This window comes from Arachis stenosperma, chromosome 5 (genome assembly GCF_014773155.1).
Source record: "Arachis stenosperma cultivar V10309 chromosome 5, arast.V10309.gnm1.PFL2, whole genome shotgun sequence".
NCBI classification, from domain to species: domain Eukaryota; kingdom Viridiplantae; phylum Streptophyta; class Magnoliopsida; order Fabales; family Fabaceae; genus Arachis; species Arachis stenosperma.
The window spans coordinates 139535885-139547809 of record NC_080381.1 but is presented as its reverse complement, the minus strand read 5'-3'; positions in this window follow the sequence as shown (position 1 = coordinate 139547809).

The window sequence follows — 11925 nt, the reverse complement described above, 5'->3', positions numbered from 1 at the left end:
AGTTTGTCTCGACCACCTCCTTCTGCTCAAATTCTCTCCGAGCCAGAGAAGAAGAAGCGTAAGACTTCAGAGTCTGGCTCTTCTTCTTTTGATGGTGGGGTTAAGGCGGATGCTCTTGCATTCGTCCGAAAGAACATCTATCCTTTTATAAGTATGGATGATGTTTCTGTTCGAAACCACCTCACCACCATGGCCGAGGAGAGTTTTAGGACAGCGGGCGTTTATGGCAAACTTTTGGATATTTTCGAGAAGACCCCCCTCAGCTCCTTGGGGGCAACCTCGAAGGTTGAGGAGTTGGAGGGGAGGCTTCTTCTTTTTGAAAAACATGAGAAAGAGTTGAAGGAGGAGAGAGATAAATTGAGGAAGGAGAGGGATCACCTTAGGGAGGAGGTGGGTAAGCTACGAGCTCAATGCACTTTGGAGGCGAATTTGAGGAAAACAGCACAAGACAGCTACCACAGTTTATTTCAAGATATTGTTGCTGTGAGGAAGGACTTGCTGAACTCTCGGAACGCGTACGCCGAGTTGGAGGACTCTATCGCCGATGGTGCCGAGGAGTCTTGGAGAATTTTCTTGGAACAAGTCAGAGTTATCGCTCCCGACTTGGACCTTTCTCCTTTACATCCCGACAAGGTAGTTATTGATGGCGCCATCGTTGATCCTCCTGTCCCCGAGGTTGTTTCTGAGTCGGACCTGAAGACTCGGGGGCAGAGGATTATTGAGTCTCCTCCTCATTCTAAAGATGCTTTTGGTTCTTCCTCCGTTCCTCCTGCTGGTCCTGGCAGCGCCCCTCCTGAGTCTGGTGGTGGTGATTCCTCTACTCCTCTAAAGAAATGACTCTTATTTTTTATGGCTATATGGGGGCCCGGCCTATGGGTCCCCTCTTTTTTAAACTTTATTTCTCTGTTGGTGGTTGTGAACAATTTCTTTTTGGCCTTTTAAGGCCGTAAACAAAAATATTTATGGCGATTGCCCTTTTTTGAACAAGGGCGTAGAAAAATAAATGCCCCTTTTTTTTTGGATAAGGGTTCTAAGTTACCTCGTGCGTGCCTGCTTTTTGTTTTTGATATTTTTTTTGGATCTTTTTTGAGGAAACCTCTTTGTTGGCTTGCGTTGTTTTCTCGAGCCTTTTTCGTTCAAGGGCTTTTATGCAGCCTTTAAACTTTTTCCAGGTTTTCCTATCTCTTTTGTTATCCTTTGTACTCAACTTTGCTTTAGTGAGCTTCTATGACTTAGGTTATTTTTGTGATGCGTTTTTCCTTTACTCGGAGCTCGGTTTTCTTTTACTCGGAGCTCTTTCGAGTTCGTTTTACTCGGATTTTCATTTCGACTTGAGAGTCGGATGATTCCTGAGTTCTTACGATCAACTCATATAACCTCTTTACGCCGACTTGTACCTCGTCGTTTTATCCTGACGACCATCTAGGTCGGCCCATGGGATTTTCACGTTTTGTCGAGCTTAAGTCGGCGCGTTTCGTAGAAAGACTTATAAAAAATAAAGGAGGATATTTAAGAGAGATATAGTGAATGAAAAAGATCTTTATTAATTGGGAAGGTACCTTTTTGCTACTAAGGGTCTTGATAGCCTATTTTCCCTTAGCCTCTACTATGATGCCTCGTTAAAAACCCTTCTCCAGAAAAAACCCTTTTCTTTGGGAAAAAATCGTGAAGTTGGGAAAAGAGTACATCAGGGAGTAGAGTTCGCTTTTAATTGTAGTACCTTTTCATATTACAAGCATGCCACGACCTTGGTAGCTCAGTGCCATTTAGGTCGGTTACTTTATAATAACCTTTTCCTAAGACTTCTTTGACTTTGTATGGTCCCTTCCAATTTGCGGCGAGTTTTCCTTCTCCCGATTTGTTGACTCCGATGTCATTTCTGATTAGGACCAAGTCATCTGTAGCGAATGTTCTTCGAATGACTTTTTTGTTGTACCTCGTAGTCATTCTTTGCTTCAGTGCAGCTTCTCTTATCTGGGCCCCCTCTCGGACTTCGGGGAGCAAGTCGAGCTCCTCTTTGTGCCCCTGTATATTTCCGACCTCGTCGTGGAGAATTACCCTTGGGCTTTGCTCACTGATTTCTATTGGAATCATGGCTTCTACGCCATAGACTAATCTGAAGGGTGTTTCTCCTGTGGCGGATTGGGGAGTTGTCCTATAAGCCCATAATACTTGAGGGAGCTCTTCGGCCCAAGCTCCCTTTGCTTCTTGTAGTCTTTTCTTTAATCCTGCCAGTATGACTTTGTTAGCTGCCTCGGCTTGCCCATTGGCTTGTGGGTGTTCTACCGAGGTGAACTGGTGCTTGATTTTCAGACTGGCTACTAGATTTCTGAAGGTGGCGTCGGTGAATTGGGTTCCATTGTCTGTGGTGATGGAATAAGGTATTCCATACCTTGTGATAATGTTTTTGTAGAGGAACCTGCGACTTCTTTGAACGGTGATAGAGGCTAATGATTCTGCTTCTATCCACTTTGTGAAGTAATCTATTCCCACGATCAAGTACTTGACTTGCCCTGGTGCTTGGGGAAAAGGACCTAACAAATCCATTTCCCATTTTGCGAAAGGCCAGGGGAAGTGATACTGATGAGCTCTTCTGGTGGAGCTACGTGGAAATTTGCGTGCATCTGGCATGGTTGGCATTTTTTCACAAAGTCTGTGGCATCTTTCTGCAAGGTCGGCCAATAGAATCCTGCTCGGATTACTTTCCTGGCCAGCGACCTTGCTCCGAGATGGTTTCCGCAGATCCCACTATGTACTTCCTCCAACACCTCGGTGGTTCTTGAGGTCGGTACGCACTTCAGTAATGGTGTTGATATCCCTCTTCTGTAAAGGACATTTCTCACCAAAGTATAATGTTGTGCTTCCCTTCGGATCTTTTTAGCTTCTTTTTCCTCTTTGGGGAGGATGTCGAATTTCAGGTATTCGACTAAGGGATTCATCCATCCGAGGTTTAGGCCGGCTACCTCAAGTACCTCTTGTTCATCCTCTGTTTTTGATACCGAGGGCTCTTGGAGGGTTTCTTGGATCAGGCTTCTGTTGTTCCCTCCGGGTTTAGTGCTTGCTAACTTGGATAGGGCGTCAGCTCTGCTATTTAGATCCCGAGTTATATGCTTAACTTCGGTTTCTGCAAAGTGCCCAAGGTGTTCCAAGGTTTTCTCCAAGTATTTCTTCATATTGGGGTCCTTTGCCTGATACTCTCCACTTATTTGGGAGGTCACCACTTGCGAGTCGCTGTAGATCATCACCTTTGTAGCACCAACTTCTTCTGCTAATTTTAATCCGGCGATCAAGGCTTCATATTCTGCCTGATTGTTTGAAGCCGGAAATTCAAATTTTAAGGAGACCTCTATCTGGGTTCCTTTTTCATCTGCCAATATTATGCCTGCGCCGCTCCCTGCTTTGTTGGAGGATCCGTCTACATAGAGTTCCCATGTAGTCGGCTTTTCCTCTTGTTCACCTGCATATTCTGCAACGAAGTCGGCGAGACATTGGGCTTTAATTGCTGTCCGAGTTTCATATCTCAAATCAAACTCGGAGAGCTCTATTGCCCATTGAACCATTCTCCCTGCAACATCCGTCTTTTGGAGGATCTGCTTCATGGGTTGGTTCGTACGGACTCTTATTGTGTGAGCCTGAAAGTAAGGTCGTAGCCTTCGTGAGGCTATTACTAAGGAGTAGGCAAACTTCTCTAGTTTGTGGTACCTTAGTTCAGGGCCTTGTAGGACCTTACTGGTAAAGTAAACCGGGTGTTGCCCGACCTTGTCTTCTCTGATCAGAGCCGATGAGACAGCCCTATTTGCCACGGATAGGTATAGGATAAGGTCTTTTCCCGGTACTGGTCGTGTTAAGATAGGAGGTTGACTTAGGAATCTTTTGAACTCTTGGAACGCCTCCTCGCATTCCGAAGTCCATTCAAATTGGCATCCCTTCCTCAATAAAGAAAATAGTGGAAGGGATTTCAGTGCCGATCCCGCCAAAAATCTGGAGAGGGCTGCAAGTCGGCCATTGAGCTGTTGAACCTCTCTCAAACAAGTCGGGCTTTTCATTTCTAGGATGGCTCTGCATTTGTCGGGATTGGCCTCAATCCCTCTTTGTGTTAACATGAAGCCTAGAAATTTCCCCGCTTCTACTGCGAAGGCGCATTTTGCGGGATTTAGTCTCATCCCATGCGACCTTATAGTGTTGAAGACTTGTGAGAGGTCGGTTAAGAGGTTGTTTTCTTGCTTGGTTTTTACTAACATGTCGTCGACGTATACCTCCATTAGGCTTCCCAGATGGGGAGAAAACACTTTGTTCATCAGCCTTTGATACGTGGCTCCTGCATTCTTTAGTCCGAATGGCATGACCACGTAGCAATAGTTGGCCTTTGGTGTGATGAACGATGTTTTCTCCTGGTCGGGTTCATGCATCGGGATTTGGTTATATCCCGAGTAGGCATCCATGAATGATAGGTATTGGTACCCCGAGCTGGAGTCCACCAGGGTATCAATACTTGGTAGAGGATAAGGGTCCTTAGGACATGCCTTATTCAAGTCGGTATAGTCGACGCACATTCTCCATTTACCATTCTGTTTCTTGACTAGCACTACATTGGCTAGCCACGTTGGGTATTTGACCTCTCTAATAAAGCCGGCTTCCAAGAGCGCCTGTACTTGTTCTTCTACTATTGAGGCTCGTTCTGGGCCGAGCTTGCGTCTTCTTTGCTGTACAGGTCGGGACCCTGGGAAAACCGAGAGCTTGTGGGACATGAGCTCGGGATCAATTCCGGGCATGTCGGAAGCCTTCCATGCGAAGAGGTCGGAATTAGCTCTTAGGAGCTCTCCCAACCTTTGTTTCAGGGTTTCCCCTAGGTTGGCTCCTATGTAAGTGTTTTTTCCTTCCTCCTCACCGACTTGTATCTCCTCGGTTTTTCCTCCCGGTTGGGGTCGCAGTTCTTCTCTGGTCCTTGTGCCGCCTAGCTCTATGGTGTGAACTTCTTTGCCCCTTCCTCTCAGATTTAGGCTTTCGTTATAGCACTTCCTTGCCAATTTCTGATCTCCCCTTACCGTTGCTATTCCTCCTGGAGTCGGGAATTTCATGCAAAGGTGAGGAGTCAATACCACTGCTCCCAGGCGATTAAGGGTTGTTCTGCCGATTAAGGCGTTGTAGGCTGACCCTTCATCGATGACTATGAAGTCTATGCTCAAAGTCCTTGATTTTTCCCCTTTTCCGAAAGTGGTGTGAAGGGGTAAAAATCCCAGTGGTTTTATTGGCGTGTCCCCTAACCCATATAGGGTGTCGGGGTAGGCTCTCAACTCTTTTTCATCTAACCCTAGCTTGTCGAAGGCGGGCTTGAAAAGGATGTCCGCCGAGCTTCCTTGGTCTACTAGGGTTCTATGGAGATGGGCATTAGCTAGGATCATAGTTATCACCACGGGATCATCATGCCCGGGTATTATCCCTTGCCCATCTTCTTTTGTGAATGAGATAGTGGGGAAGTCGGGTGTCTCTTCCTCGACTTGGTAGACTCTTTTGAGATGTCTTTTGCGAGAAGATTTGGTGATTCCGCCTCCCGCAAATCCTCCTGAGATCATATGGATATGTCTCTCTGGGGTCTGTGGTGGCGGATCTCTCCTGTCCATATCATCTCGCTTTCTCTTTCCATGGGTATCCGACCTCTCCATGAGATATCTATCAAGCCGACCTTCTCTAGCCAGCTTTTCTATCACATTTTTGAGGTCGTAACAGTCGTTGGTGGACTGACCATATATTTTATGGTACTCGCAGTACTCACTGCGGCTTCCCCCTTTTTTATTTTTGATAGGTCTTGGGGGTGGCAGCCTTTCAGTGTGGCAAATCTCTCTGTATACATCCACTATAGAAGTTTTTAGTGGAGTATAAGAGTGATATTTCCTGGGCCTCTCGAAACCGATTTCTTCCTTCTTTTTGACTTCCCTTTCCCTCTCCTTAGATGAGGAAGTGGGTCCAGGTCGCCAACTCAGGTCTCTTAATTTTGCATTCTCTTCCATGTTGATGTACTTTTCAGCCCTTTCTTGTACATCACTTAGTGAAACGGGGTGTCTTTTAGATATGGACTGTGAGAAGGGTCCTTCTCTAAGTCCATTGACTAACCCCATTATAACTGCCTCTGTGGGCAGGTCTTGGATCTCCAAACATGCCTTATTGAACCTTTCCATATAGGTTCGTAAAGACTCTCCGACCTCCTGTTTTATTCCCAGGAGGCTCGGTGCATGTTTTACTTTATCTTTCTGAATTGAAAACCTCATCAAAAACTTCCTTGAGAGGTCTTCAAAGCTGGTGATTGACCTTGGTGGGAGGCTGTCGAACCACTTCATGACCGCTTTCGATAAAGTGGTCGGGAAAGCTTTGCATCTTGTAGCGTCGGAGGCATCGGCTAGATACATCCGACTTTTGAAGTTGCTTAGATGATGCTTTGGGTCTGTGGTCCCGTCATAGAGGTCCATATCAGGGCTTTTAAAGTTTCTTGGAACTTTTGCCCTCATGATGTCCTCACTGAAGGGATCCTCTCCACCTGGGAATTGATCTTCTTGGTCGTCGCGGGAGTTATGGCCCTTGAGGGAGGATTCTAGCTGTAAGAGTTTTCTTTCTAACTCTTTTCGCCGTTTCATCTCCTCTTTGAGGTACCTTTCCGTTTCTTTCTGCTTCTCCCGCTCTTGCTCCAATTGTTCTAAGCGACTGTGGACCAACCCCATTAGTTCAGTTACGTGGGATGGTCCACCTTTTTCCGATTCTCGCTCATCTGAGGGATTTGCTTTCGGGTTTTTTACCCCGGAGGTACCCTCTCTATGCTGATCATTAACTTCTTGGTGGAGGGTTAGATCCACATTGTCGTTACCTGCGTTCAGATTCTCTTCTTCGGAATCTGTTTCCGCATGTATTTCCTCGTGGGATCTATCCGCCATCGATGGATGATCTCTCGGATCCCCGGCAACGGCGCCAATGTTACGGTGGGTAACCCGAGATTAATAAGGAGGATGACGTTTGGCGGCCCAAATGTATGAAGGAGGAGAACTCCGGATGTATTCTGCAACTTGGGAGGCTCCGTCCGACTTGCGCGCGCGAGTGAATGGGGGGTGGTACCTGCAAAGACACTCCAATGCCTAAGTTAGCAAGGGTGTGAGCAGGTCTAGAGAGTATTGGGCCTAGAGATACCTGAGTCGTGTCAGTGTACTTATAGTGGTGAGCCAATAACCACCGTTGGAGTAGTGCCGTATCTTTAGGATAGTAACCGTCCCATTATCTTAGGGAGGTTAAGATATGGCTTTATGAAGTGGTTAGAGAGATTTCAGGGGCGGTTACTCATTTGAATGAGTGTTTGTCTGCCAGCTAATCTCATAACCGACTTCTTCATACTAAGTCGTGGTTGACACCGACTTCTTAAGTGGAGGTCGGTGCTTCGCTAGGCTTAACCTATTGGATCAGGCCTTTCGGTTGGACCTGGGCTCTCAACATTGGGCCAGGGTATGAACAATTAATAATTAATTAATAACTAAACATAATAAATTTTGATAATCTTGTGACATTTTATTTATTTATTTATTGTTTCTCACTTATTTTTTCTTCTCCCCGACGTCACAATTTCTTCCATAACCATCCGCTAACAACTTGCCACTGCTGCCATATTTATGGGTAGTGCAATATTGAATTGAAGATGAGCATGTACAACATAGTGCAACCATGCATGTGATGGTTCTGGTAAACTAGTATTTTAGTCGTTTTAATTACTGACGAATTTTATGGATTATGTGAAATTTGTCAACCTCCTCAGCGAACTTTAAATAAGTTTCTAAATATAAAATTCGTTGTTTCTTTTCATATTCTACATTTTACTTTTTTCATTTTTTCTCACTCTCATCATCTTTTTTCTTTTAAGACTTTTCATTTTGGACGTTTTTAATCTTTTTATTTCTTCAGTTCGTGAATTTCAAATAATTCTATTCCTTTTCAGTTTAATTTATTGTTGTATTATTTTTTTATTTTAACATATTTATTTAGTTGGATTAAGTTTTATTGTTAGTTTTAAAATTTTAATTAGTTTGATAATTAGATAATAAAATTGATTTAGATAATATCAAACGATCATTTGATTATGGTAGGAGATTAATAGATATTAGTTAAAAAAATTATTTTGATTATTTTTTTTTGTTTAAACTAATTATGGTTTAGAATAAAATTATAGTTTATGCTCTAAATATTCACTACTTTTAGATTTATTTTTAAATGTAGTTGATAATACTTTAGTTAATTTTAAATTAAATTATTGTTTAAGTTAAATTAATATATTGTTAGAATATAATTAGGATCAATTAGGATCAATTAGTATTATTTAGTATATCTGAATATTTATTATAAAAAATTAATATATTCAAGTTGTCTAAAATAATACAATATAAAAGGGTATTTATAGGTACTAAGAGAATCGCAATAATAAAGATGTAATTTCCTATAATATATATTCAGATATACTAATTGATCCTAATTATATTCTAACATATATCTCTTCACCTTCCATTTTTTCTGCTTTTGGCAATAAGTTATGGGTATGCTTCATTGACAATCAGACTTAAATTGGATACACTGTACAACATATTTTAACGGTCATTTTCTAGTATCTTATACCCATAGTCCTCCTAATGTTATATGTCTTAACTGCCATATAACTTTCTTCTTATTTTCATATTGTTGTCTAATCTCAAACTCATTGGTGAGATCATTCTCGGGACTTCTTTGACTAAATAACTAATATGAAATCATTGTCTCGAGATTTGATGTGAAAAAGTGATCTAGACGATCATATATAGTTGAAAATTGGCAGATTTTGTCATGCAATTTGTGTGTCATTGTAGTAATTCATCTCTTCCTCCTCCTTCTCATCCGAAATTTTTATTGGTTCAGTTTCAGCATCTTTACCGTCATCAAGGTAACTTGATAGGAATCTATTGTCGAGTTTCTAATGGTAGAGTCCTCGTGACTTTCAATATCAGCTTACATCATACCATCATTAAAATTTTTGACGTTTGACTCCTCTTGACTACATTCAAGTGGCACATTTAGATCAACAATCGTCCTTTTAATGTTTTTTTTCTAACTGTCCCACTTAAACAGGTATCATCAGCAATAGTTCTAACAGATGGACATTTGTCCAACAGTTGTGCCAAGCGCTACCAAGACGTATGTCCTCGTCATCTCGTAATCGATACCTAATTCACAAAAACATAAAATCTTATTAGAACCATGATCTAGAACAAATAATAATAAAATAATAATAATTTAGTCTATGATATACATTTTGTAAAACAAGATGTTATCTATTTTGAACGAATATTTGTAGTAGATTTTTTTCATTCTTTCCGTGTGTTGTCACTCAATGAATGGCATGCAATATTAAATTCTTTAACATTGTTAGACTTTCAATTTCAAATGTTATATATATAAATACTAGTTGAGTAGAGCTAAACACGATAAATTCCTCGTCATCATACACTATTTCACCCTCATAATGAATGGATAACAATAAAATTTTAACATTGTATAAAATAAATAGAAGATCAAAATCAAGAAAAATAATAAGCTACTAGTGATGATTTTGGTTTAATTTAACCAATCTCGGAGATTTTATTGACGAACCCACTCGAAATTCGCCGAGGGGTGGTGAACTTCACAGAATCCATAAAGTTGGTTGAGAGGTATGACAAATCTTATGAAAATGACAAAGTTTGTCAAGGGGAACGATAAATTTGTCCATAACACATTAACACCTACAAAAAATAGATCTCCAAAATAAAGTGGGAATAATTTTTTTTAGAAATAAAGTTTTTTTTTATAATTTTATAACGAAAGAAATCCGATATAAGTATGATAATTTTTGTGATTCACATTTGAAAGTATTATTTCGAAAAGCTAAGGAAAATTTTTTAATGTTAAAAGCATTTTTGTTTAATTTGTTTAAAAAATAAAAAAATAGATTTTACTTTTAATATTTATGTCATGTAGTTGAAAAATTAAGTATAAAAAGAAAACTTTTTAGAAAAGAATAAGTTTATAATAAAGAAATTTTTTGATAAAAGAAAATAAAAAATAACATACAATTATTTTAAAAAATTAACAAAAATAAAATAACATATGTTTTAAATAAATTTTTAGTTATTTAAGAAAATTATTTTTTATTAATTTTTTAACAAGCATGAATTTTTTAAAACAGAGTTTGTCTCTAGCAGATAATATTTTTTTGGAGTAAATTCCTATTCTAGTAATTAAGATTTACATAATTATTTATTTTACTTTTTGAAATTTAAATTTTTTTATAATAGTTCTCCAAATTAAAATTTGGACACTAATTTAGTCCTTCAATCCCCCGGATAATAAATTAAGAAACGGTGTTTAGATGACAAAATCATCTTACGACGCTCCAACGACGAGATATGACACTTGATTTTTTTGCGAAGAATTGAATCTAAGACTGCAATGATTTTTGTCCCCTTATATTTTGCAGTTTAATAATTATTCTATATGATTTTTATTTTTATTTTAATTTCTTTAATACAGATGATTTATTCTGCCAGTGGTAGCATTACAAGTGCATCTTATAGTCACAACAAAAAAGAAGTGCATTTTATAGATTTAATTATGGTATGTAATTTATTCGAATTTATTTTATGGACAAAATAGGATTTAAAATTAAATATTATCATGTCATTTTTAGCTTTTTTTTTAGTTTACTAATAGATTTTTAGTCATTAATATTAAATTTTTATCAATTTTTACCAACTATGTTATTGTATTATTTAAAAATTTTTTATTATTTCTTTTTATATGAACCTTTTTTTTATTATTTATTATTTTTATTTTTAGTTAACTATTTATTTGATATTATACATTTTTATAATTGTAAGTTTTAAATTTTATTTTTTTATTTTTTTATAATATGATTTATTGATCCTATTAGGTAAAGTAAATTAAAAAAATCGTAAATAATAATAATAGTAAAAAATTATAGCATACTAAAGAAGAGTACTAAGAATACTAAAAATATACTGTATAAAAAATATCATTAAAAATTTTCTTATTTATTTCCATCATTACCGAAGCAAATATTTAATTTTTTATTATTTTTAATCCTTTCTAAAATTTATATTTTTTCAGTTTTAATTAAAATATATTTTGCCAATTTTTATGTTATTTTTTTAATAAATAAATATTAATTTTATTATAAAATTAATTAATAAGATCTATTCAAATATCTAAATTAAAATGATAAGATAATATTAAATTGAAGTCTATTTAAATAATTTTTTATCTAAAAATAATTTAAAATAGTGTAATCCAAACAATATTTATTTTACTATAATTTATTTTAATATAAAAATTGTCAAATATAAATTACTTTAACACAAATTTATTTTTTATCAAAATTAAATTTATAAAATTAATTTTATACAAATTTTTATTTTTAAATTGTAATCTAAACACATAATTTATTGTTAGAGTGTTTTGGCAAAAATTTTGCTATTTTATTAACACTATTTAATGATTTATAGCCGAAATTGGTCAATAAACCAAATTAATTAATGTAAAAATTTAATATAAAAAATTTAAATTTTAAATTAATATAATACCAATTTTTTGAAATAGATGAGAATAATGAAATCAAAAGAGATGATTCAGAAATCTGAATACATAGCAGTGATACATGCATGCATTGATTCATCATTATTGGAAATTGTAGCGACAACAGATGTTAAAAGTAGGTGACGTGATTGATGTATACCAACGGCGAGTACCTATAAACATAACACGATATCATAAATGATAAGGTTATTTCTATTTTTATAATGTTATTTTGATGATATTTTTGTCTTATATATTCTTATACATTTATAAAAAATAATATAGTTAAAATAAAAG